The sequence below is a fragment of the Mus caroli genome, chromosome 12 (genome assembly GCF_900094665.2).
Source record: "Mus caroli chromosome 12, CAROLI_EIJ_v1.1, whole genome shotgun sequence".
NCBI classification, from domain to species: domain Eukaryota; kingdom Metazoa; phylum Chordata; class Mammalia; order Rodentia; family Muridae; genus Mus; species Mus caroli.
The window spans coordinates 45,597,113-45,620,630 of record NC_034581.1 but is presented as its reverse complement, the minus strand read 5'-3'; the positions used below and the strand labels follow the sequence as shown (position 1 = coordinate 45,620,630).

General features: G+C 37.3%; 1 long non-coding RNA gene across 1 annotated transcript in view; it reads left to right on the top strand.

Moving 5' to 3' along the window:
• Nucleotides 1–22,433, top strand: part of LOC115032757 — a 54,502-nt gene extending 32,069 nt beyond the window's left edge. The window contains exons 2-4 of the long non-coding RNA XR_003838357.1: nt 13,997–14,106; nt 16,195–16,332; nt 21,950–22,433. This is a non-coding gene — a long non-coding RNA (uncharacterized LOC115032757). The remainder of the gene's footprint in view (nt 1–13,996; nt 14,107–16,194; nt 16,333–21,949) is intronic.
• The last annotated feature ends 1,085 nt before the right edge of the window (nt 22,434–23,518 follow it).

Here is a 23,518-nt window from a genome sequence, read left to right as displayed (position 1 = left end):
GGATTTCTGAGTTCGAGGCCAGTCTGGTCTACAGAGGAGTGAGTTTCAGAAAAGGAAGGGAAATACAGAGAAAACCAGACAAAAAAAAAAAAAAAAAAAAAAAAAAAAAAAAAAAAAAAAAATCTGTTTAAATTGCTTATCTGATCTTTATTTAACTTTGTTGTGGTAGGTATTGAGTATGTAGAAAAAAATTTCAATAGCTATCTAAGTGGTAGGTATTGAGAAAATTATCCATCTTTACGATTTTCCATTTCAATTGAGTACAGGTTTTTAAAGTATGTCTTCATGATTCCCTGGATTCTCTGGATCTGTCGTTAGGGCCCCCTTTCATCTGTAACTATATTAATTTGGATAGTAGTTTGTTAATATTACTGAATTTCTCAAAGAACCTATTCATTGATGCTTTGGATTGGTTTTGTTAGGTCTTTTGTTTCTATTTATTGGTTTTAGTCCTGAGTTTGATAATTTCTTGACTTGTACCCCATCTGTATGTGATATTTTCTATTTGTTCTAGACCTTTCAAATGTTCTAATTTACTAGTATGAAATCTCTCCATTTTTTTTTTTTTGTTCTTATAGATGTGGAGGGTTTTTTTGTTTTGTTTTTTTTTTTTGTTTTTTTGTTTTGTTTTGTTTTGTTTTTTTCTGAGACAGGGATTCCCTGTGTAGTCTTGAATGTCCTGGAACTCACTCTGTAAACCAGGCTGGCCTCAAACTCACAGAAATCCACCTGCCTCTTCCTTCCAAATGCTTGGAGTAAAGGCGTGTGCCACTTTTTCCCCACTCTCTCCATTTTTTTAAATGTAGGCTTTCTTAAACAAACAAACAAACAAACAAACCTTAGTATGATGTTTAAATGCTTTTAATGCTATGAATTTGCTTCTTCGTACTACCTTTATTGTGTCCCATAAATGTGGCTATGTTGTATATTAATTTTTATTCAATATTAGAAATTATTTAATTCCTTATCTTACTTTTTATGTTGACCCCCCCTTTTTTTTCATCTTTAGTGAGTTGCTCAGTTTCCATGAGTTTAGAAACTTTCTGTTTCTGTTGTTGATACCCAGCTTTCATTCATGGTGGTCTGGCAAAATGCACAGAGTTATTCCAATTTTCTTGTGATCTTGAGGCTTGCTTTTTGTCTGGGTATGTGTTTCATTCTGGACAAAGTTTCATGAAGTACTGGAAAGGTGTGTTAATTTGTGTTTGGGTGAAATATGCTGTAAATCTCCTTATGGTCTAGATGGTTTGTAAAGTCAGTGAGCTCCCACACTTCCTGGTTAGGTTTCTGTATGGATGACCACATGATTATTGCCTTGCTCAGCTCTCATTATAGAAAATTCCTCTGGCAGCAATTGAGCACAGAGACTAATATGAAGAGATCATGTAGAGGAGAGAGACCTTGGAACACAGAGTCCCAAATGAGATTTATCAATGAAATACCTTCTGTCAGAGCTCGGGGAATCCTGCAGAAAAGAAGACAGAAAGAGTTACGAGCCAGAGAAATGGAAGATACCAAGAAAACAAGGTCCTCTAAATCAAATCATGATCAAAGCACATACAAACGAAATCATAGCGATGCAACAGTATGCACAGGGCCTGCATGGGTCTGTACTAAGTCCTTTGCATACGTTACAGCTTCCAGGCTAGTATTTTTTCTGGAATTCCTGAATAGATTAGCGAGTGGGTCTCTGTTTCCTGTCCCTTCTCTCTGACTCTTTTTCTACTGTGTGTTTGGTTTGTCCTAGTCTGATTGAGAGGACAAAGTTAGCCAGAGCTAGGCTGACTCCATGACAGGCTGCAAACTAGCAGTTTGGGAGACTAGGCCAAGTTTCTTTTTCCTCGAAGTGAGACCCGAGTTCCAGGAACCTGAGGTCAGGAACCACAGCTGGGAGGACACCTTGTCATCTGGTGTGAAATAAGAATAGGTGGCTAGAATGAATAATTGATCCTCCAGGGAAGTCTTAAGAGCCTAACCAATTGTAGAATTAGTCAGACCCCTAGAGATAGAACTAACCAATCATGGTAAAAGGACACACACCCCTCTCTGGAATTCCCCTATCTGATAGTAACAGTTTGGCCTGCCAGCCCAGTAGGGTCTCCATTCCAGAAGGAGGAGAGTTCAGAAGATTGGAAATTCAGCTGAATAAACACTCTTTGGGTTTGCATACTATTTGAGTCTGGGGTATCATTCTCTGGATTCTTGGATCATGTTACACCAAGACAGAATTCATTAATTTGATCATTTTTATATATAAAAATATTAAAATATGATTTTGGAATAAAATAATATTTCACAAAATATCAGTTAAGCAGTTAATATCAGTTATGATTTAAAATTCTTCTTTACAACATGCGACATTTTACATGTAAAATACCATGGGTAGAGTGCATAATTAACTCATTTAATATTTTCTATTGTTGAACAATTGATTTTCATCTCTCCTGTTCTATATAACATTATAGACATGTAATGTTTGATTTTTCCTTCCTTCCTTCCTTCCTTCCTTCCTTCCTTCCTTCCTTCCTTCCTTCCTTCCTTCCTTCCTTCCTTCCTTCCTTCCCATTGCTCCCTCCCTCCCTCCCTTCCTTCCTCCCTTCCTCCTTTTCTCCCTCCCTCCCTCCCTCCCTCCCTCCCTCCCTTCCTTCCTTCCTTCCTCCCTTCTTTCTGTCTTTCCTTCTTTCACTTGTTCCTTGTTCCTTCCTTCCTCTTTATTTTTTTTAAGGTGGCCTTGAACTCCTGTGTTTATGAGGCAGGCAGGCACTGAATTTCTAATCATCAGATCTCTAGCTTCAGAATGGTGAAGATTATACATACGACTTAACATTCCTGGTTTCATTCAGTGCTGTAAATTAAACTCAGGGCCTCATGGGCCTAGGCAAGTACTCCACTCACTGAGCTCCACCCTTACAAAGTGCACACACACACACACACACACACACACTCAATTACACATACACCACAATTAACAGATGTATTTTTGAAAGCTGATGTTGTGAATTTGCTACTCAGCTGTAATCTATGTTAATATCTATTTTCCCTGTTTTAAGATACTCTCATAAATAGTTAACCCATCGCATATTTTTAGGATTCAGTCCTCTTAAAAGCCACTCTTGCCTTGTGTATATCTTCCTACTCAGGAACTAATCTTGACAAACACATACAAACTCAAGAGTACATGATTGTGCCCTGTGGCCCTGTGTATGAATGTTACTGGGCCAGCCGTCAGAACCACTCTTTCCTATATACATCCTATGGCTTGTCCTTCACAAAACCAGTTGTTTATCTCCGCAGCTTGCCTTGGGCGATGTCAGAGTTAATCCTGGGTTGAGGACACTAGACTTTTCTTGGATTTATTTGTCCTGAATATTACCTGCCTTTTCTGAATAGTGCAGACAGAGAACAGGTATATATTTGTGGAAAAGTAGATCATTAGAGACAGAACAGAGTAGTAGATTAAGACAGTCTCCTCATGCCAACACCTGCTTTGAGATCTTCCTAAGTAATCTTGGGGTCAATATATTACTTTTCTAGGTTTTGCTATTCTGATAGGAAAATGTAAATGACATTGCCCACATTTATGTAGTTACTATGAAGATCAGATGAGCTACCAAGTCTGTTTAGTGTCTGATAAAGTATAGAACATCTTTAATATATTTAGACTTTATTTGAAAGGTAGTAGTATTTGAATGAATGCTACTAAATAGATATAGAATAAAACATCATGTTTTACTTAAAAGTGATATGGTTTCAAGTTCAAGTCTGTCTTTTATTACTGTCTGTGTGTATGACCTAGAGCTCTAATTATTCACTTACAGAGACTAGGGGTACCTACCTATTCGCTGCATCATTATGGTGAGAAGCTGTGAATATAAGATCACAATGCATGACAAATACTCAACAAATAGTAGCTGTTGTGAAAATTAGAAGTTAATATTCACTGTTTGAAATCATGTGAAAAATTAAAAGATTTCAGTATCCATGTTTGATTTCCTCTCACTGTGGATATCATCTTTTTTTTACTTGTTGCTTTTATGTCTTTTATTATCTTTCTTTCTTTTCTTTTGTAAAAAGCTGCTTCCTTCCTTAATCACTTTGATATATCAGCTCTTACTTTATGTATAAACTTCATGCACCATGGCTTTATGAGTTATCATTGGCTTTTCTGGTGAGCAAAGAGGTGTTGAAATACATCAAAATATGATTAATGCAAAACTATGTTGTCTGTCTGACTTGCTTAGAGAGGATTCTAAGTCTGCACTGAGAGTAAAAGTTCAGAAGAGAAGTGGATCTTGGTTGATTGTGTTATTATTTGCCAAAAACTGAGTTTATGAACGTGAGTTACATAGGTGTAAGAGCTAATGAGTTTCATATCCTCATTTGTCGTTTCTTCTGGGTTTTCAAGAAAACCCAGAGCAATGTGAAACAGTCCATGGCTGAGCTCTGCCCATCATGAACTGTTGTGAGCATGAAAGTGGAGAAACCTTTTGGACAAGTATTTACTTCAATTTTTTTTCTTATTTATCTGTAATACCCAATATTTAATTATTTTCCCCAACCATTTGTATCTTTTACAAAAATATTCTTAAATTACTTGCAAAAAAGTCATTTTACAGAAAGAGTGCCAAATTTAAATATCTTATTGAAGGAAAAATTACAATTTAAAGATATTTGTAAAGTGACACAAATCCATGAAAACATATTGTTAGCACAGGTTATTTAGTTCTGCCTTTTGATATCATTGGACCTCAACACTGGACTTTCATGACCTCACATGGCAGAATGTAATTAGACAAACATGTGCATCATCATGAGGTTTACAAATTTCTTGATACTTTCATGTAACTAAGGTACACTTCTTTTTTCATGTTAATCATAATTTAAAAAAATTATTTTCTTTTGACCTAGAAGAATACTGGGAAGCAGGAGAAAAAGTAATATATTCTCAGCCATCCAACAAAGTTTGAAATTAAAACACATTTAAAAGGATTTAAAATTTCCATGAAAAGAAGGAGTTTTCCATCAGAGTGCCTGCCCACTGTGAGTCAGCACCTTGGCATCTATCCAAGAGGCTGACAGGAGCGGGGGTGGGGAGAAATTCCTATCCCATGGAACAGCAGGTAAAAGGTAAAGTGGACTGGAGAAGCCAAGAATGAACCCAAACCAAAAAAGTATGGATGACGCAGTGAAGTGCTCAAAGCATCGGGATGCATATGGGGATTTGCTAAGAATACAACTCAGAGGGAGTTTCTGCTGGGGGGTGTGAAGGAGCCTGCACACAATTAACTCAGGAAAGTGGTGGTGGGAGGCTTAGAGAAGTTTGTCAAAAGGCTTTGAACATCAAGTCAGATTATGGCTTCTCTTCTGGATATGGTTTGTGAGCAGAGCCTGCCTGAAGCCTAGCAGAGACCTTGGTGTGTTGGAAAATTGGCAGGAATGGGAGGGGTGGAGGGGAGACTCAGAAGTTTTCCTGGTTGGCAGGTGTCAATAAAACACAAAGGAACTTATTTTTGGTTTTGTTTTTAGCTTAAAATATGTACACATGGCAAAAACATGCTGCTCAATGTTAAGAATTTTGGACTCTGTAACACTCCCTTTAAAAAAGATTTCCCTTACAGTAAGTATATTTTCACAAAAATATTGGTAAGATAAGATTAAAAGAGAACAAATGACAACATTCTAAACATTCTAAAAAAAACTTACCTAGTTTCTATCTGATCATGAAAAACAACCAACAAAATCCACCACACACATCATCACTACACTTCATTTAAACATTATTAGAAATTTCGAAATGTTGAAGGCATCAGAGCTGCATAGATAGAGAAGCAATGTGTTATACAGGCTACTCCTTCTCTTCCAGAGAACCCCTGTCCCTCTGCTCTACTTGAATACTTCCTGTCTTCTTCTGCCAAACAACATCAAGCACAAACGTAGGTGAGATTCAAGTGCACACCTCTGCTAGCTCTCAGCAATGCCCTTGTCATAATTACATGACACTGTTGCATTCGAAAAAGATTGCAGATTAATAGACATTTAATTCACACCCCTGCTAAAATAGCATCATGCATTCTGAGGCCATAAGCAGATAAGTGCCATAACTATAATCTGTTCATACCAGCTTTTAAGACATGTTTAAATTATAAATACAGTGGAAGGATTTTGAAGCTACAAAATTTAAAAGACAATTGAGTCGATTGTCAAATTTTCTACTTGTTACTTGCTTACCTAATACAAAACCCCATGAAAAACAAATTTTGTCAACTAATAATTTAATAAATTTGACTTGTGATCTGAAGTGCTAAAACAGAGTTTTGGTTTTTTTTTTTCAGAACAAGTAAGACAAGAAGGGTTTCTGCAGCACTGTTTCAAAACTCTCTCTCCACAAAGAAACCTTATCCAATCCTGTTTTACCCTTTAAAACTGCCTACACACTAAGCTCAATAGACAAATTTAATACTTTGCAACAAAGAGCATTTCTCCCTTTCAGGTTGAATAGAGGAATTGTTCAGATACCAGTGAGGTATGAATAACATTATAATGCCTCCATTTACTGGGCAAAAGAAAAAGGATGTCTCCTGTTGCAGCCCCCCTCAATGGCCCGCTTCTTTAGGTTAAATTTTTTGACCCCTGATATATCCCCAGACACCTATGTTCCTGCACTATTTGGGTCTTTTACCTCTTGTGAAGTAAACACTGAGAAAATCTAAGTAAACAGTTTGTTTTAGTTGAAGATAGAGAGACTCCATTTAATTGAGTTTTGATGATAGATGTGCTCCAAATGGTGAAAACAACTTTGACATGGTAAAATAATATTGTCTTATGGCATGTGTAACACTACATAAAGCATCTTAGCTTAGCACTTTCTGAGTTTACAACATTTAAGTGAGAAAATGACAAAAGAAAGCCAAACTGTCAGAAACAGAGAAACCTTTAACAATCCTAAAATACAGACTATAATTCTCTTCTTTATTCATTTGATTTAAAGAAGGATCATTGCAACAGACGGAAGGAATGAGAAAGCAGCCGAACTTTGTCCTCATGAAACTTTACTTTCTTACAGTCCACAGGGGAGCTGAAAGGGTCACCAGTAACACATGGCCAGTGGACCATGGATGGGGCTGTGGATGAGTAGCTGACTGAAACAGCATTCCCAGAAAAGTCAGCTCTAACAGAGACAAGCCTTTCCCTTGTCCTCTGCATACATCAACTAGTTGTGGACTGTATTACATACAATTACATTGTCACTAAGACCCTGTAAAGAATAAAAAAAAAACAACCCAAATGTTCTTAGATGACGGGAGTCCCTATAAATATTCATATCTTTACTAGAAAACAGCTATTTTAAAGTGGAACATATATATGTTATTAAAATGCAAGATTACCATTTTGGGTGTTTTGCCTTTCAACAAGGGTCAATCATCTATGAAATACTGGCAAATATCATATTTCTTATAGTCTTAATCATTAAACATATATTTTCATATATTCATGCTTTTATAAACATGTGGTACATGGGATGTGTGTGTGTATATGTGTGTGTCTATATATATATGCATATATATATATATATATATTGTGTGTGTGTGTGTGTGTGTGTGCGTGCTTGCACACAGACACATACACACACACTCCACGCATGTGAATATGGAGACCTAAAGGTTGATATTTTATTTATTCTTCAATTGCTTTCTTCCTTATACTTTAAAGACGTGGAGCTTACCAGTTTGGTTGGACTGACTGGTTAGCAAGTAAAGGATCCTATGCCTCCTCATTTGTATTGCCAAGGTTACAGTGCACAACACTACAACACTATGCCTGGACTGAAATCTGAGTGCTGGGGGTGGATTCAAACCTAGGTCCTCATGCCTGCACTGGGAGGAGTTTACCATCGGGCCTAGACCTCTTATTCTATGCCTTTATAAGCAAGTTGTTTTGACACAGAAAATTGACTTAGTTTTACTTCACTAAATGAATATAAGTAGTCTCATTTCCATTGCTTTTTATACCCCATTAGTTTGGATCCATCTGAATATCATCGTACCTGTTACAAATAGGACAACTGTAACCTTTAGAACAAATACAAAATCATTTGCAGTTTCCAAATCAGGAAAGGATGATGTATAGTTAAAACAAAACAAAAGAAAACAAAACGCAAACCAAATGTTCCCAAAGGTTTCTTATCAGTAGTAATGTAAGGCTGTGTCTGCAGCCCCAACATTATTTTAAAAATTAAGCTACTAATCTAACATTCCCAAGAGACATTATATGCAGTGGTACATTATTTTTTCTCATTTATATTTGAACTTCTCACTCACAAATGATTCTTGGCTTTTCATATTTAAAGACCCGCAACTTTGCTGTTAACATTCTTGAACAGGCTCTTCATCACATTCATAGAGAAAACTATTAAGGCCATAAAGTAAAGATTACATAATTAGCTACAAAGGTACTGCATATAAATCAAACCTTAATGGTCTGGAATTACTAAAGTAAAAATGCATTGATTCCTGGGAAGGACCTGGTAGTGAACTCTGAGGATGGAAAAGCAAAGTGATAACAACCACCTGGGAGAAAAACAGATTAGAATTTTCTCATAACATCAAATATGCACCAATCATATACCTAGTAGTTCTAGAATGAGTACATATGGTGTCCATAAAAACTAGTTTAAGAAAGAAAAAGAAAAACATAGGTATTAACAGTCAAATAAGAAAAAGAGTGACATAGTATATAGGTTAACCTCCCCCAAACCAAACAAGCCAATAGAAAAAAGTGGGGTACACAGCTAAACATAATTCCCAGCAGAAGAATTTTGAATGGCTGAGAAGCACTAAAAGAAATATTCAAAGTCTTTAGTAATCAGTGAAATGCAAATCAAAACGACCCTGAGGTTTCACTTTACACCAATCAGAATAGCAACTATCAAAAACTCAACCAGTACCAGTACCCCCAGAGCTCCCTGGGACTAAGCCACCAATCAAAGAAAACACATGTTGGGACTCATGGCTCTAGTTGTGTACATAGCAGAGGATGGCCTAGTTGGGCATCAATGGGAGGAGAGGCCCTTGGTCCTGTGAAGGTTCTATGCCCCAGCATTGGGGAATGCTAGGGCCAGGAACCAGGAGTGGGTGGGTTGGGGAGCAGGGTGAGGCAGGAGGGAAATAGGGGATTTTTGGAGAGGAAACTAGGAGAATTTAGTCCAGCTTGATGGGAAGAGGCCGGCAGAGGGAGGATGGCTTTGAAGAAGGGAGGAGGAAGAAACACAAAAATAACCATTAGATAAAGCTAGGACAAAAAACATCAAGTGACAGCACAGACTGGCAAGGATGTGGTGAAGTAGCAACATTCCTCCATTGCAGGTGGGACTTCAAGCTGAGACAGCTACTCTAGGAATGAATCTGGCAATTTTTCAGAATAATGGAAATAGATCTACCTGAGGACCCAGGTATATCACTCTTAGGCATATACCCAAGAGATGCCCCATCATACCACAAGACCATTTGTGCTATCATGTTCATAACAGCCTCATTTGTAATAGCCAGAAGCTGGAAACAACTCAGATTTCCCTCAATTAAAGAATGGATACACAAAATGTGGTTCCTTTACACAGTGAAATACTATTCAGTTATTATAAACAATGACATGAATTTTGCAGGGAAGTGGATGGAACTAGAAAATATTATCCTGAGTGAGGTAACTCAGACCCAAAAAGACATACATGGTATGTACTCACTGATTAGTGGATATTAGTCAAGAAGTACAGAATATCTGGGACACAACCTACAGACTGTAAGAAGTGTAAAAGGTAGAAAGGCTCAATTGAAGATGTTTCAATTCCACTTAGAAGGGGGAAGAAAATAATCATGGGAGGCAGAGGGAGGGAGGGACCTGAATGGGAGATGGGAAGGGGAGGGGGAAAGGGGAACAGAATCAGATTGGGGGAACAGGAAAGAAGCCCAGAGGGTCAAGAGAATGGGAGTGGGGTGAGGGGGACCTCTAGAAAGAACCAGAGACCAAGGAAGTGAGAGACTCTCAGGACTCAATGGGGATGACCTTAGCTAAAATGTCCAGCACTGGGGAGAGGGGACTCAAAGAGCCTACATCCAGTAGAGACCCAGAACTGTTCCTGTCTAAAAGAACTGCAGGGACAAAAATGGAGGAAAAGAGACTGAAGGAAAGATGATCAATGACCAGACAACTTGGAATCCATCTCAAGGGAAGGCACCAAAGTCTGACAATATTACTGATGATATGATGTGCTTACAGACAGGAGTCTGGCATGGTTGCCTCTGGGAGACCCCACAAGCAGCTGCCTGAGGCAGAAGCAGATACTTACACCCAACCATTGGGCTGAAGTCAGAGAAGCCTATGGTTGAATCAGGGGAAGGTTTAAAGAAGCTGAAGGGGAGAGCAACCCTATAGGAAGGCTAGCAATCTCAACTTACTCAGACCCCAGGAAACTCCCACGAAGTGAGCGAAAAACCAGGAGCATACAAGAGCCAGTTTGAGGTCCCTGGCACAAATATAGCAGAGGACTGCTTGGTCAGACCTTAGTGGGAGAAGATGTGCTTAATCTTTGAGATACTTGAGGCTCCAGGGAAGGGGGACACCTGGTGGTGACGGGGAGCACTTTCTGGGAGGCATGGGGGAGGAGGAATAGGATAAGGAAGTGTGGGAGGGGGGGACAGAGGTGGGGGCAGCAACCGGAATTTAAATGAAATAAAATAATAAAAATTGAAAGAAAAATGCAGGTGACTCTCAACTTTAATCTTGATAATTTAACCACTTTTGCCTTACAAAATGGTGTTCGGAAAGAACAAGACTTGAACATTTGAATTCTTATTTACCTCACGCTAGCAAGTGCTAGCATACTGCATGATGATAGAGTGGGCCTAGGCCCCCAGTTATCCACAGAGTTTTACAAACAGAAAAGCAACACTGTACAGTATACTAGATTTTACTGGGGCAAAGGGCTTGAGAGTTTGCTTTATAAAATGGCCAGGCTGACCACAAACAATACATCCTCCTGCCTCAGACGTTCAGGGACTATTATGCCGATATTCTATAACATATTGCATTGATAATATAAGGTGTTCAATATACTAGGCATGCTAACTATATGTTGATTGTGACATTTCTCATTAATGCTATAATCTCTAGGTACTCCCTTTGTAAGCCAAGGTGTTTCTGTACTTGTCAGAACCAAAATGAAGCAAACTGCTGATAGACATCACAAATAAACAAATCTCATAAAGTTAGACAAAAAGAATAAAAATAGTATCTGCTTCCATTAATATAAAATCCCAGAACACACATAATGAATCTACAGTGATGAAAATCAGTTCATTAAGAGGTTAACTTGAATGAGACGTGAGGGAACTCTCTGGGGCAGTGGAAATATTTCATACCTCGGATGAAGTGATGGTTATAAAGAGAGAGCAATTTTTCAAATTATTATAATTGTATACTTGACATCAGTGATTTTCTTGTATGTAAATTATAACTCAATGAAAGAAAGAAAAATGAAATTCTGCTTTGATTCCATATTGATCTGAAGAAACCATCTGTTTAAACAGCCAAATTTCTTGAATAACATACTTCCATTGCATTCTTGATTTCCTCACTCTCCCAGCTTTCAATTCTGTCATTCACTACAGTAAAACCCCCACCAAACACAGCTCTCCTTATGCAGAATTTCCTTTCTGTGCATGATTCAGACTGGAGCTTGTCCATTTATTCTTTAGGTTTCAGCGTAAACTTCTACGCTGTGACTACTTAAAGGGCTGGTGGTATATATCTCTGCACCACTCTCTACACCTTTGAAGTTGCACATAGTAGTCTACTTTTAGTATTACATTTTAAATATTTATTGTTACATTTTGTGTTCTGGGAATGGATATTGATTATGTTCACTTTGAATTCTTTGTGCCAAGCCAAGAACTTGGTAAATAATATTTGAAAACATTTGCCATGTAAGTGAAAGACATTCCCTACCATTCATAGTTCTGTTTCTGACTCTATTGACTTTGCTTTCTCTTGCACAATTCTAGTGTGACTCATCGATATAGCTTGTTGCTGTAATAAATTCTTAACAGATCTTTGTCTTTTGTGTCTCTTTCATTTTCTACCACACTAATTCTCAACCACAAGAAATATCTCCTTAAAATGTTTATTGGTAAAATTAGGTTATTTTATCTCTTGTTTTAATTAATTTTTAAATAATTTAAAATGAATTGGCATCACTTAGGGGCTAAAATCTTGTTTCCCATTTTAAATCTCTTCCATATTAAGAGAAATCTAGTTATTGTTATTGTTGCTGTTCTTGTGTTGTATGTGTAAATGTGGGTGATAAGGCCATGACACACATGTGGGGGTCAGAGGGTCAATATGTACAGTCAGTTCTTTTCTTCTCCCTTCTTCTGTGTGTCCCTGACATTTAACTCAGGCTATCAGATCTACAGAGCAAGCTCATGCGCACTGAATCATCTGGATGGTCTGTAATACGTTTTCCCTATCCATTGCTGCATACTTGAGTAGTGAATCTCTTAAGTGGTTTCTACTTCAAATATGGTTCCATTCGGCTCAGACTTCCACTAAAGCACCTGCATTTTATCTTTCTTAAATAGGTTTCCTCATGGAGCCTTTTTAGTTCAAAAGCTTTTTATCAGCTTACTATTGTATAGGGAATGCCATTTGTAGTATTTTAGCTTGGAAGGAGGTACTCCACAGTACAACAGCACTGAGGCCTTCATGTTGAAGAGACCTTTGCCTTTTCCACCGTAGAATTATCAGAGAACCACCACTCTATTAGAGCCTCAGGGAACCCCTCTGCCTAATGAGTTTTTATTTGTTCTCTATGTTTCTTCAGGTTTGGGTACATAGTTCTGCAACAAAAGTCCCATATTGAGTAATAATTTTATGTTGTTCTTTCTTGTGAAGAATATATTTCTAGGCACAAGGGGACACTTCTGCAACCCTAGCACTTGGGAGATGGGAGGCTGAAGGTTCAATTCTTGGCTGTGTGGCCAAGTGCAAGGTCAACCTGAGTCAAATCAAACCTTTTCTCCAAAAACACACATATATGCATATGCAGAATATTTCCTTAATCATACAGCCATACAGCAACAATGTATCACAATCTTATAGGTATTTGTTAAAATTAATATTTTATGAAGAAAGAATAAAAACTAGCAGAATGCACTAATGTACAACAGACAATTCACCCTTTGCCAAATACTCCTAAAGTTTTCACACAGTCGGAAACTTTCCCTTTTAAATATCTATTACAATTGAATCTTTTTATGTGACATACTCTTCAGCCTTTGTATAATAATTAATTGTCTTCTTATATATTTTCATGGGATCTATTACTTATTTGTTCATTATTTCTTTAAAAAAAGCCATATGGATAAGACCTGGCTATATAGCCTGTGTTTTTTGTTATAGAACTTATTGGAGAGTACAGAGTGGTGCTACCATTGAGAAGTTCACAGTGCAATGGAGAAAAGTATTTTGAAAATATAGATACAGTTCAATATGTTAAATGCTATAATCAAGGTGAGAATAAAATGCTATGGATCACAGAGTTTGGAAGGATTAATTTGACATGATTCATAGGCAGTGATTCATAGAATGGTTGAGATTTGAGCAGGTACTTGAAAAAAGGCATAGAACATTGACAGGCAAATAGGTGGTTGTAAAGATATTCCAGGCAGAAGAAGCAGCCTTTGTAAATGCACAGGGTCATGAAAAAAGATTCTGGCAACTGATTCAACCTCCTTTTCTCCATGATCATCTCCTGAACTCTTTGTCCATGCATACAGCACTTTTGAACTCTAGCTAACGACTTATTAACTCTGAGTGCTATAGACACTAGTCATCTCTTTGATGACTGTACTTTGGAGTTGAAGCTACTTAGAATAATAAAACCTCCACAATTCTGATTCCAATGGCTTCCTTTCTGCTACTTCTGTTTTCTTCTCATTTTATTCAGCCACACCTATCTCCTGTGCTTGTGGATGAGGGTGTGACTCCAACTCCCTCTGCCCTGTTTGGTAGTGCTTCTTCCTATCTCCATCGATTGTTCTCAACAGTAAAGACATGGTAAGTATTTGAAAATCTGTGATCATAGATCACATCACTAGTAATAAATGTTATTGCAAACACTAAAAACTGTAAATCTTTGGATCGAGACTTGCTCATTGCCCTAGTTAGATGCATGCAGGGTAGTTCCTGATGGAAAGTCTTGATGCTATGTAGTTGCTGCAAAATTTTTTTTGATTATTAAAAAAAAATGTTGCTGATACATAGCTGAGTAGCTCAAGCCTGGGTAAAAGTAGGTTTAAAAACACATTTCTTTCTTTTTCAATTTCTTTTTTAATTTTTTTTTATTTATTATTTTCTTTATATACATTTCATATGCTATCCCAAAAGTTCCCTATACCCTCTCCCCTCCCCGCCCTGCTCCCCTACCCACCCACTCCCACGTCTTGGCCCTGGTGTTCCCCTGTACTGGGGCATATAGAGTTTGCAAGACACGGGGGCCTCTCTTACCAATGATGGCTGACAAGGTCAACTTCTGCTACATACGCAGCAGAAGACATGAGCTCTGGGGGGTACTGGTTAGTTCATATTGTTGTTCCTCCTATAGGGTTTCAGACCCCTTCAGCTCCTTGGGTACATTCTCTAGTTAGGATCCTTCCTTGAAGGACATGCACTCAATCGAGAAAGTCTGGATTTCAATGGAGAGACTTTATACCTTCAAATTGTGCTTTGCTTCACTTTATTAATTACTGAAGTATATTAGTTGATAAATTATGCAACATCGTGTTACATATTCAGATATATAATATTTCTTTGATTAGCTTTACATTATGTAAAAATGCCTGGAATTTGAGTGACCATTAAGAGCACAGATCAGAGGTACCTTCCCATTGTTATAAATAGTACATTGTCTTAGTTTAGATATAATTTACTATTAGCATAATTTGACAGATTTAATGGGGTGAAGTAAGCAGACATTCAAATTGGTTTTGAATTCCTGTTTTAAGTTCCCAGACTTGCCATCATGAGCTAATAGGAAAAATCTCACTCTTCTCATCATCCAAGCTCTGCCATTTCTCTAAATGTCCATGGACCATATTCTATATGTAGAATGGAGTTAGTATAAAATATACACCTCAGAATTCTATAGGTCTTAAAGGAGATTGTACAGGTGATATTCATAATTTACTGCTTAATATTTTTCTTGGCAACAACAGTTGCTCACTGTATGACTCATCACTCTTACAGTTTTGTTACTGCTATTATTTCATACTTAATAGCTGTACAATATGTATTTTAAAATAAGACACAAATTAAACTAAAATTGACTATTTTATTACTTAAAATATTTGTTAGGAAAGTCTTTTCCATAGGTTTGACTGAAATTATCCCTTGGGATTTCTTTCTTTTAAAAGTAAATTTTCAAAACTTCATTTCAGTACATTACATTGTATGTGCTAAACCAGGTTTTAGGCAGGAAATGCCAAGTTATAGATAAACAACTAGGACTCATTGGTATGATACCTGCGCTATTTGAAAGTAGCATAGCTTTATGAAAATGGAAAACTTAAATCTGTTTCATGAGAAATTGTCACAGTTTATCTTTCTCTTTCTTCTTTTCCATTTTTTGGGGGCTCAATTTAGAGTGCTGATTTATTTTCTAACTATTTAAATACAACATGTTAGACTCATGATCATGAAGATACAAATCTTATATAGTGAACAATCAATAGGTACATAAAAACAAAGATGTTTCATTTTTATATGTCATATGACTTAGGCATTGAGAGAAATGAATAATTGTTTAGTTAAATGAATCAAGAAAGTTCTTACATTAAAAAATCATACATAAAAAATCACAGTATCTGGATATATTGAATTTAATTAAACATACATTGTCATAGGAGATAGCACTCCATCGCAGAAGAAAGAAAGAGTAAAAGGACCAAAGAATGAGGGGATAGAAAGTCTTTGCTTATTCAATGGTTATTATTTCTCTGTACGTTGACAAGAGCATGCTGAAACAACCTATCTGAGTCCTGTAACAGTAGAGCAAAAATACACGCATTATTTCATGTATATTTTGAGACAAACTTATGGAAAATGTTTAAGGACTTGCCTTACGAGAATATATTCTTTTAATGGCAGATGTGATGCTGTGTATAAGAGAAGAACTGGACGCAAAAGGAAACAAAGAGCTATTGTGCTAACACTTCTAATAGAGACCTATGAAACAGTGGAAGATTACGTTGATGAGAAAGGAGAGCAAACATGAAAAAAAAAAAGGTAGAAGAATAACATGACGTTTGCTGGAAAATGGATGGAACTTGAGATATCAATTCATAAGGCCACACATATCTATATTCATCCATCCATCCATCCATCCATCCATCCATCCATCCATCCACCCATCATCTTTCCATATATTACGTATACAATTGTAGGTATGACTTGAATGCAGAAGAGTCAGTATGGGAGCCAAGAAGACTGTCTGAAGATGGGACTAGCTAAAGGGCAGAAAGGCAATGTTGCGGGGGGTGGGGGGATATGATAACTTGAAAAACAAAATCTTTATGAAGCCCAGTATTATATAAAATCATGTAGAATACTATGATCTGAAGTGATGAGTAAAATTTTATTACAAGAATGATCAGAATAAGGAAAAATAGCATCAGACAGTGATTTCTTTTGAAAGATGAGCTGAATTTAAGATGTCAGTAACCGCCATAGAGAATGTTGAGCTGGCAGGACTTACTAGAGATAGCTCATTTCAGTTCTTCTTGGCATCATTTGGTACATGACCAAGACATGGAGATGGGATTTTTCTGATGGCTGGTGTGTTAACATGTCTAGATGCTGGCTCCCATTACACATCACAGTTGTGGTTGTTGGACAGAACATCTTCATGTAGCTTTTGCATGTGGTCTGAGTTCTTTTAAAAAAAATAAGCAGTGGCATGGTTCCCAGGGCCAATGGAAACTCCATCTCTGGTATAAGCTAGCTCTCCGGGTCTCAGAAAATCTCTCCTGCCATATTTTGTTCAATTTGGGAGAAGGAGCACTGCCCTTCCACTCCTGCAGAGCAGCATTCTGCTGGAGAAGCATGAAGAACTGGAAATATTGCTGTGACCATTTTTGGAAAATACAATCTGCCACACTCATCAAAACTGCCAAGAAATTTCAGCTGCAAAGAACACATCCCATCTTGGTTTAGCTAGGACTGCAAAATAAAGAAAATGCCACAATTTTTTCTTATAAATTTAATGTTCCTATAATTTAAGAATCTATATATTTAGCCTCAAGATTCTAGACCATTTTATGTCTGATTTCTAAGTGAAGTAGAACAATTTATAATGTATTGTTCAACCAAACGTTGCCTGCACAGTCAAGAAAACTTTATCATTCAATTTTATTTCATCTGCATTCCACATAACCATTTGGACCGTACGTTAACCACCTTCTTCATGGTAGCTCTTATCCTGTCATGGAATCTTCTTAAGTAATCTTCAGAGTTTTATTCTTTGACAATTGTTTGCATACATAATACTTGCACACATAATTCATGCACACATAACACATAATACATTCTGGTTACTTCCCCCCATGCTCTTTCTTCTCTCCTTCCTATACTTATTAACTTTTTCCTCTCTGTAAGTACCTTTCTCAGATTTTTGTCTTTTAAAATGTATTTTGTAACTGAGTTTAACCAAATTCACCTGTTTGATGACTGGTTTGAGTCATTGGCATCTTATGGGCTCATCAATCAACAACTGCACAGAAATGGGATTTTATCTTGAATATTTTAGTAGGAGTTTGTCTTCATTTTGAGTGGTTGGGTTTTGCAAATTTGACATACCTTAGAAAAGGGAACTTCAATTAGAGAACTTCCTCCATCAGATTTACATATGGGCATGTCTATAGTTTTTTTTTTAATTATTAATTACTGATGTGGGTGGGCCCAGACTACTGTGGATGGTATCACCTCTGGGCACATGATACCTGGCTACATAAGAAAGCAGGCTCAGCAAGTCATGGAGAGCAAGCCACTAAGTAACATTCTTTAATGTTCCCTGCTTCAGTTCCTGCCTCCATGTTCCTGCTGAAACTCTTGTCCTAATGGACTGTAACTTATTATTATTTCTCAAACCCTGCACAAGTGGTTGAGGTTATTTAATATATCAAAGTGGACCTGGCCACGAGGTTCTTCCAACATCCCTCAGTTCCTAACTGTTACAGGATATAGCTGGCATACAATGCCCCCTACCCCAGATCTCCTCAGCCCAGGGGTTGGGCCACCCTTCCCCACAAAAGTCCCTTCCTCTATGTAATTCAGCCATTTGGTTATCTGGTCTTTTGTCAACCCTTTATCATCCTAGTCTCTTAGCCAGTCTCTTGACTAAGGCTGTCCCTCTTTGTCAGTGGCTCCTTTCTTGCTCTCTTTCCCATTCTTTCCTTTCATGGCTCAGCTCAGTCTGGCCATTTGAACTCTGGACTCTCTCAGATGTCTTTGCTTCTCACTATGTTCTCCCTTTTATCTATAACAAATTTTCTTCTCCACCATCAGCCATGTCTATTCCTTTTTTATTTCCTTTTTAAAATCACTTGTAAGCTAAAATAGTCTTTCCCCCATCAGGTGGTTTTGGTCATGGTGCTTATCTCAACAATAAATAGCAAACTAGGAAATATTCTGTTGGGAAAAAAATAAAAGGGAGGGGTCCCGGGGAGAAGTGGGATAGGAAAAAGATTCCCACGCCCTGCCAGAGTTTCCCTATTCTCATGTCAGTCGTGTGTGGGAGGGCTGCTATCTACCCTATCCACTCATCCCTGGGTGGGCATTCCTCTAACCCACTCTTCATGGGGTGGCCAAGGGGCAGCCCTGCCTGGGGACCCCCCAGAGCTACTTTTTATAGCCACCAGGGTTGTGGGAGAGAGGGAATGGGGGAAGAAGTTCCCAACACTCACCAGAGTGTGCAGCGGGCCTTGATGGTTTAAGAGTTTTATTACAGAAGTGCAGGGGAAAGAGAGAAGGTTGGAGAGAGAGAGAGAGAGAGAGAGAGAGAGAGAGAGAGAGAGAGAGAAAAGGCTAGAGAGAAAGAGAGAGAAAGGAGAGAAGGAGAGAAGGAGAGAGGAGAGGAAAGAACAAGACAAAGAGAAAGAGGAGAGAGAAGTGAGAGGACAGAGAAGTGAGAGAGTAAGAGAGCACGATAGGAGCTGAGCACCTCTTTTTATGGTCTTCACTGTTGCTAGGTAACTGGGGAGGAGTTTAGCCTGAAGATCAGAAGCTTGGGCCATTGCTTACATGACTACTGACCATGCTTCTCTTGTGGGGGCTGTGGGAGGTGTTACCTTAGGCAGGGGCCAGAGTTCCAGGAGCAAGAGGGAATGCCTACTGTGTCGTGTCAGGTAGGTGAATTAATACCATCGGGGTTCAGACCTCAGCTCAACTGGATACCAGCCTGCAATTCCTCACAATATACATCTTAATTTCGCCCACATTTCAACTCTATATGAAGATGTACCAAATTCTACCAGATCTATCACTGCAAACCTTTCATTTCCAGATTACAACTTATGTACATATTCTCCCCAATGGAAACACATGACACATGTAGTGTTCAAACAACACCTATATTTCCACTTCCAAAAGCATGTTTTCATATCCCATTTCATTTCGTTAATCCAAAAGCTTTTACTTGCCTGCACACCTTCCATCTTATATTCTTTACTATGTACATTTTCTTTTAATTTCTAGGCATCCTTCATATAATGCTGACTGCCTTGGTTTATCATAATCTTTCCTTACATTTTATCATTGTTTTGAATTAAAATATAATTGTTTCACGTTACTTTCCCTTTGCTCCCTCTACCCTCCCATCTCCCCTTTCTCTATTCAGTGCAGTGCCCTTTCCTCGTAAATTAATAGACACTTTTAAAATTGTTATTGCTGCACAGATATGCATATATGCACAAATACACAAACGCAACTTCCTGAGTCCACTTTTTGTTGTTTATGCACAGATGGTCTCAGAGATAATCATTTTGTACTGAATTACTAATCAGAAACTCTTCTATGGGAGAGGCAAATTCTCAGGCATTAGTGACGTTAGTTCTTTTTTTAAATTCCTTGGGGCCCTGTGAGTTGGTTTTTTTTTTTTTTTTTTTTTTTTTTTTTTTTTTTTTTTTACGTTTTAGTGTGTCTATTGATATTGTGATTGTTTGGTTCTTATGTAGTCCTCTCTAGGAGAAGCAGTCACATAACAAATGTCTGTTATGCTGATTTGCAATCAACCCACTCTGTCTTTCATGGTTTTTCTTGAGCAATAGATACAAGTTCTGTGGTGCAGATACATAAGCTGGGCCTGGTATTCCTGTGATCTGCCAATCTCTGCACTGCATCCAAGCATAGACTTGACCTAAGCCCAAAATATAGAAACCTTCTCAAGTCGCTTTTCTTTAAAAAACTAATTACAATAAATTTTCATCATTTACTAAATAAAGATACAAATTCTATCACGTCTAAAAAGGATTTTAATGCTGTATGTTGCTTTGAGCTAGCCTAATACTCCAGACTTTGTTCAAGATTCATATTTACCTTTACCTAGTAACAAAATTTATTTTGATATCTCAAATATATTTAAGAAAAAATGTTGAGTGGTATGATTTGAGTTGTATGTATCATATGGCTTTTGAAGACGTGAAATTATCACAACATAAATCATATTCTAATACTGAAAAGTCACTGACTTATTTAAATATAGAAACTATGTCATTTTTTCGCTAGTGCTAAATCTCTCTCTCTCTCTCCCTACCTCCCCCCTCTCTCTGTTTCTCCCTCTCCATTCCCCCCACCCCGTGTGTGTGTGTATGTGTGTGTGTGTGTACTTTCATATTTGTGCATGTGTATGTGGAGACCAGTTTGACTGGGTGTCTTCCTCAGTTCTTCATTATCTTTGCTCTGAACACAAGGTCGTTCCTACAATCCAGAGCTCAATAATTCAGCTACCCCAAATTTCAGCAGCTCTAGGAATCCTCCTGTCTTCATTTTCCTAACAATGAGATTACAGGTGTGGACCACTGATGCTCAGACCCCTTGAGTAAGTGGCAAGCACTTTATTGACTGAAATATTCCCATCCCCTTCAGTAAACTTTATACCTTCTTTCTTACACCTGTACTTTGTAGACCCTCTTAATGTGATCGTATTAGTCTTTGAATTAATATCTATCATCACAAACATATTCTATATTACATGATCACAGAAATCCTGTGGCATAACATAGCACAGCAAGGACTTATTGCTCCTGCATCCTGACTAGTCTCTTGGGATGCTATACTGATCTTGCTTGATGGCTCATATGTAATCCTGGATCCTGTTGATAACACATTTGATAGTATTTAATTGACCAGTACATAAATATGGCTACATTTAAGCAAGTTACCTGTTTTCCCATTCCAAGGGAAAACACTTTTTTGTTGTTGTTGTAGCAAAATATATGTTAGATTTATTTAATAAAAAAATGGCTAATAAAGTTTTACAAATTACTGACAACAGTATTAAATCTCTGATGCACTACACTTAGTTGGAGGAGTTGGTCACAAAAGACTATACACTTTACAACCCATTTATAATACATTTAAAAATTACTCTTTGAAAGACCTATATACATATATAATGTATTTTGTTCATATTGACCACTTGATCCCTTTTCCATATCTTCTTGTTCCCATTCCATCTTATTCTCTCATTCACTCTCCCTGCACCCTTGTTTTCTGTGTGTGTTGGGCAAGGGAGGGAAGACAGACAGAGACAGAGCCTACTGAGTTTAATAAGGATTGCTTACATGAGCATGAGTTGGGAATGATTTACTAGACAATGGACAGCTTACTAATGACTTTATTTCTGCAGACAGTGCCTTGCCCTCCCCAGCAGCCCCTCTCTGTCAACGGGTCCTCAGGAAAGGTTGAAGCCTTTCAAGATCCTCTCCCATCACTGATGGAATCTTGTCTGAATCCTATGCAGGAAGCACAGAGGCTGTGAGTTTGTGAGTACGAAGACCAGACCACCATATCCAAGAGACATTTCATAGCATTCTTCCATGTCTTTCATTTAGACTAAGTACTCAGCAATCACATATTCTAGTGCACTGATCACAAAAGTGTCACTACTTTAGCTGTTTTCATTTGCAAATGAAGCCAAGAGATAGTACTTACCTATAAGTTGTGTAGCAAAGGATATAGACAAAGGAAAATAAAAATAAAAATTTGAACCAGTATTGCATGTGATCTACGTTGAACTATTTAGTCAATTAATTCACCCAAATCTCTTTTGACCCCTGTAATTATACAATGCTTTCTAAGTATAATGCATATAATTAGAGGAAAACAGACCAATCATCCTTTTCATTATGTGTTTCCCATCCTATTTGGGACTTAAATATAGGAAACTGTATATAGGCAAGAATTAGGCATATTCAAAGAAATAATTTGTTACTGAAGAGGGACCTCTTAGTAGCAATATTTAGAAGTAATATAAAGAAAAGATTTTAGGTAGAGCAATTCTCACCTCTATGGTGTTATTAGTTGATCACATAAATTGCTTAGTATTTTTTATCTAGAAATTTGCAGACATCATTTCTAAATTGGTCTCGATATGGTGATTGGTGCATTACAAGTAAGTAACAACAGTAAATAATTCATAATCAAATCTCCCTTGCAGACATATGTAAACACATAAATATCTATAATAAATTAGAATGGAACAGGATGACTTTGATTTGATTGACAAAACCACCTGATGCTTTGTCTCCAGGGAGACATCATCAAGCATGCTGTAGATAATCCACTGTAAATTAGAATTGCTTGCATGACTTTGTTCTGAAGCTCAATTAACTTTGAGATCTAAAAACGCTTTAGGGAAGAACGTTTAAGCTGATAATAAGGAGAGTTGTTAGTCTATCTGGATAGACTAAGATAGGCAACAATGAAAATAATCATTTAGGAAATCACACACACACACACACACACACACATATGGAAAATTATAAAACCTCAAATATGGTTAGCAATTGTATTTTAAAAGTATACTCTTTTGTGTTGTTTTCTTTAATATTTTGCAGTGTCTACCTTTTAATATCTTTATGAAAATAACAATTTCAGAGTCTTGTATTGATGTACTTCTTATACATAAAGGTTATTTATTTCTGTAAAATAGGGGGAAGATAAATTAATGTTTCTATAAAACCACTTGTATATTATATTTAAAAAGCACAATGGACCACTTAAAACTGAGAATTCTGTTTTGTTTCTTCTCCACAATTATTTTTTAGAATTTTATATTTCTTCCATAAATATGCTGCACTCTTATAAAAATGATTGGCACTCAAAATGAATTAATGTACCATTATCACAAGCTAAAACCCTTTCTCCTATCCAATAATACCAGTAAAATTTTGTGCTATATTCTGGTATCCTTTCC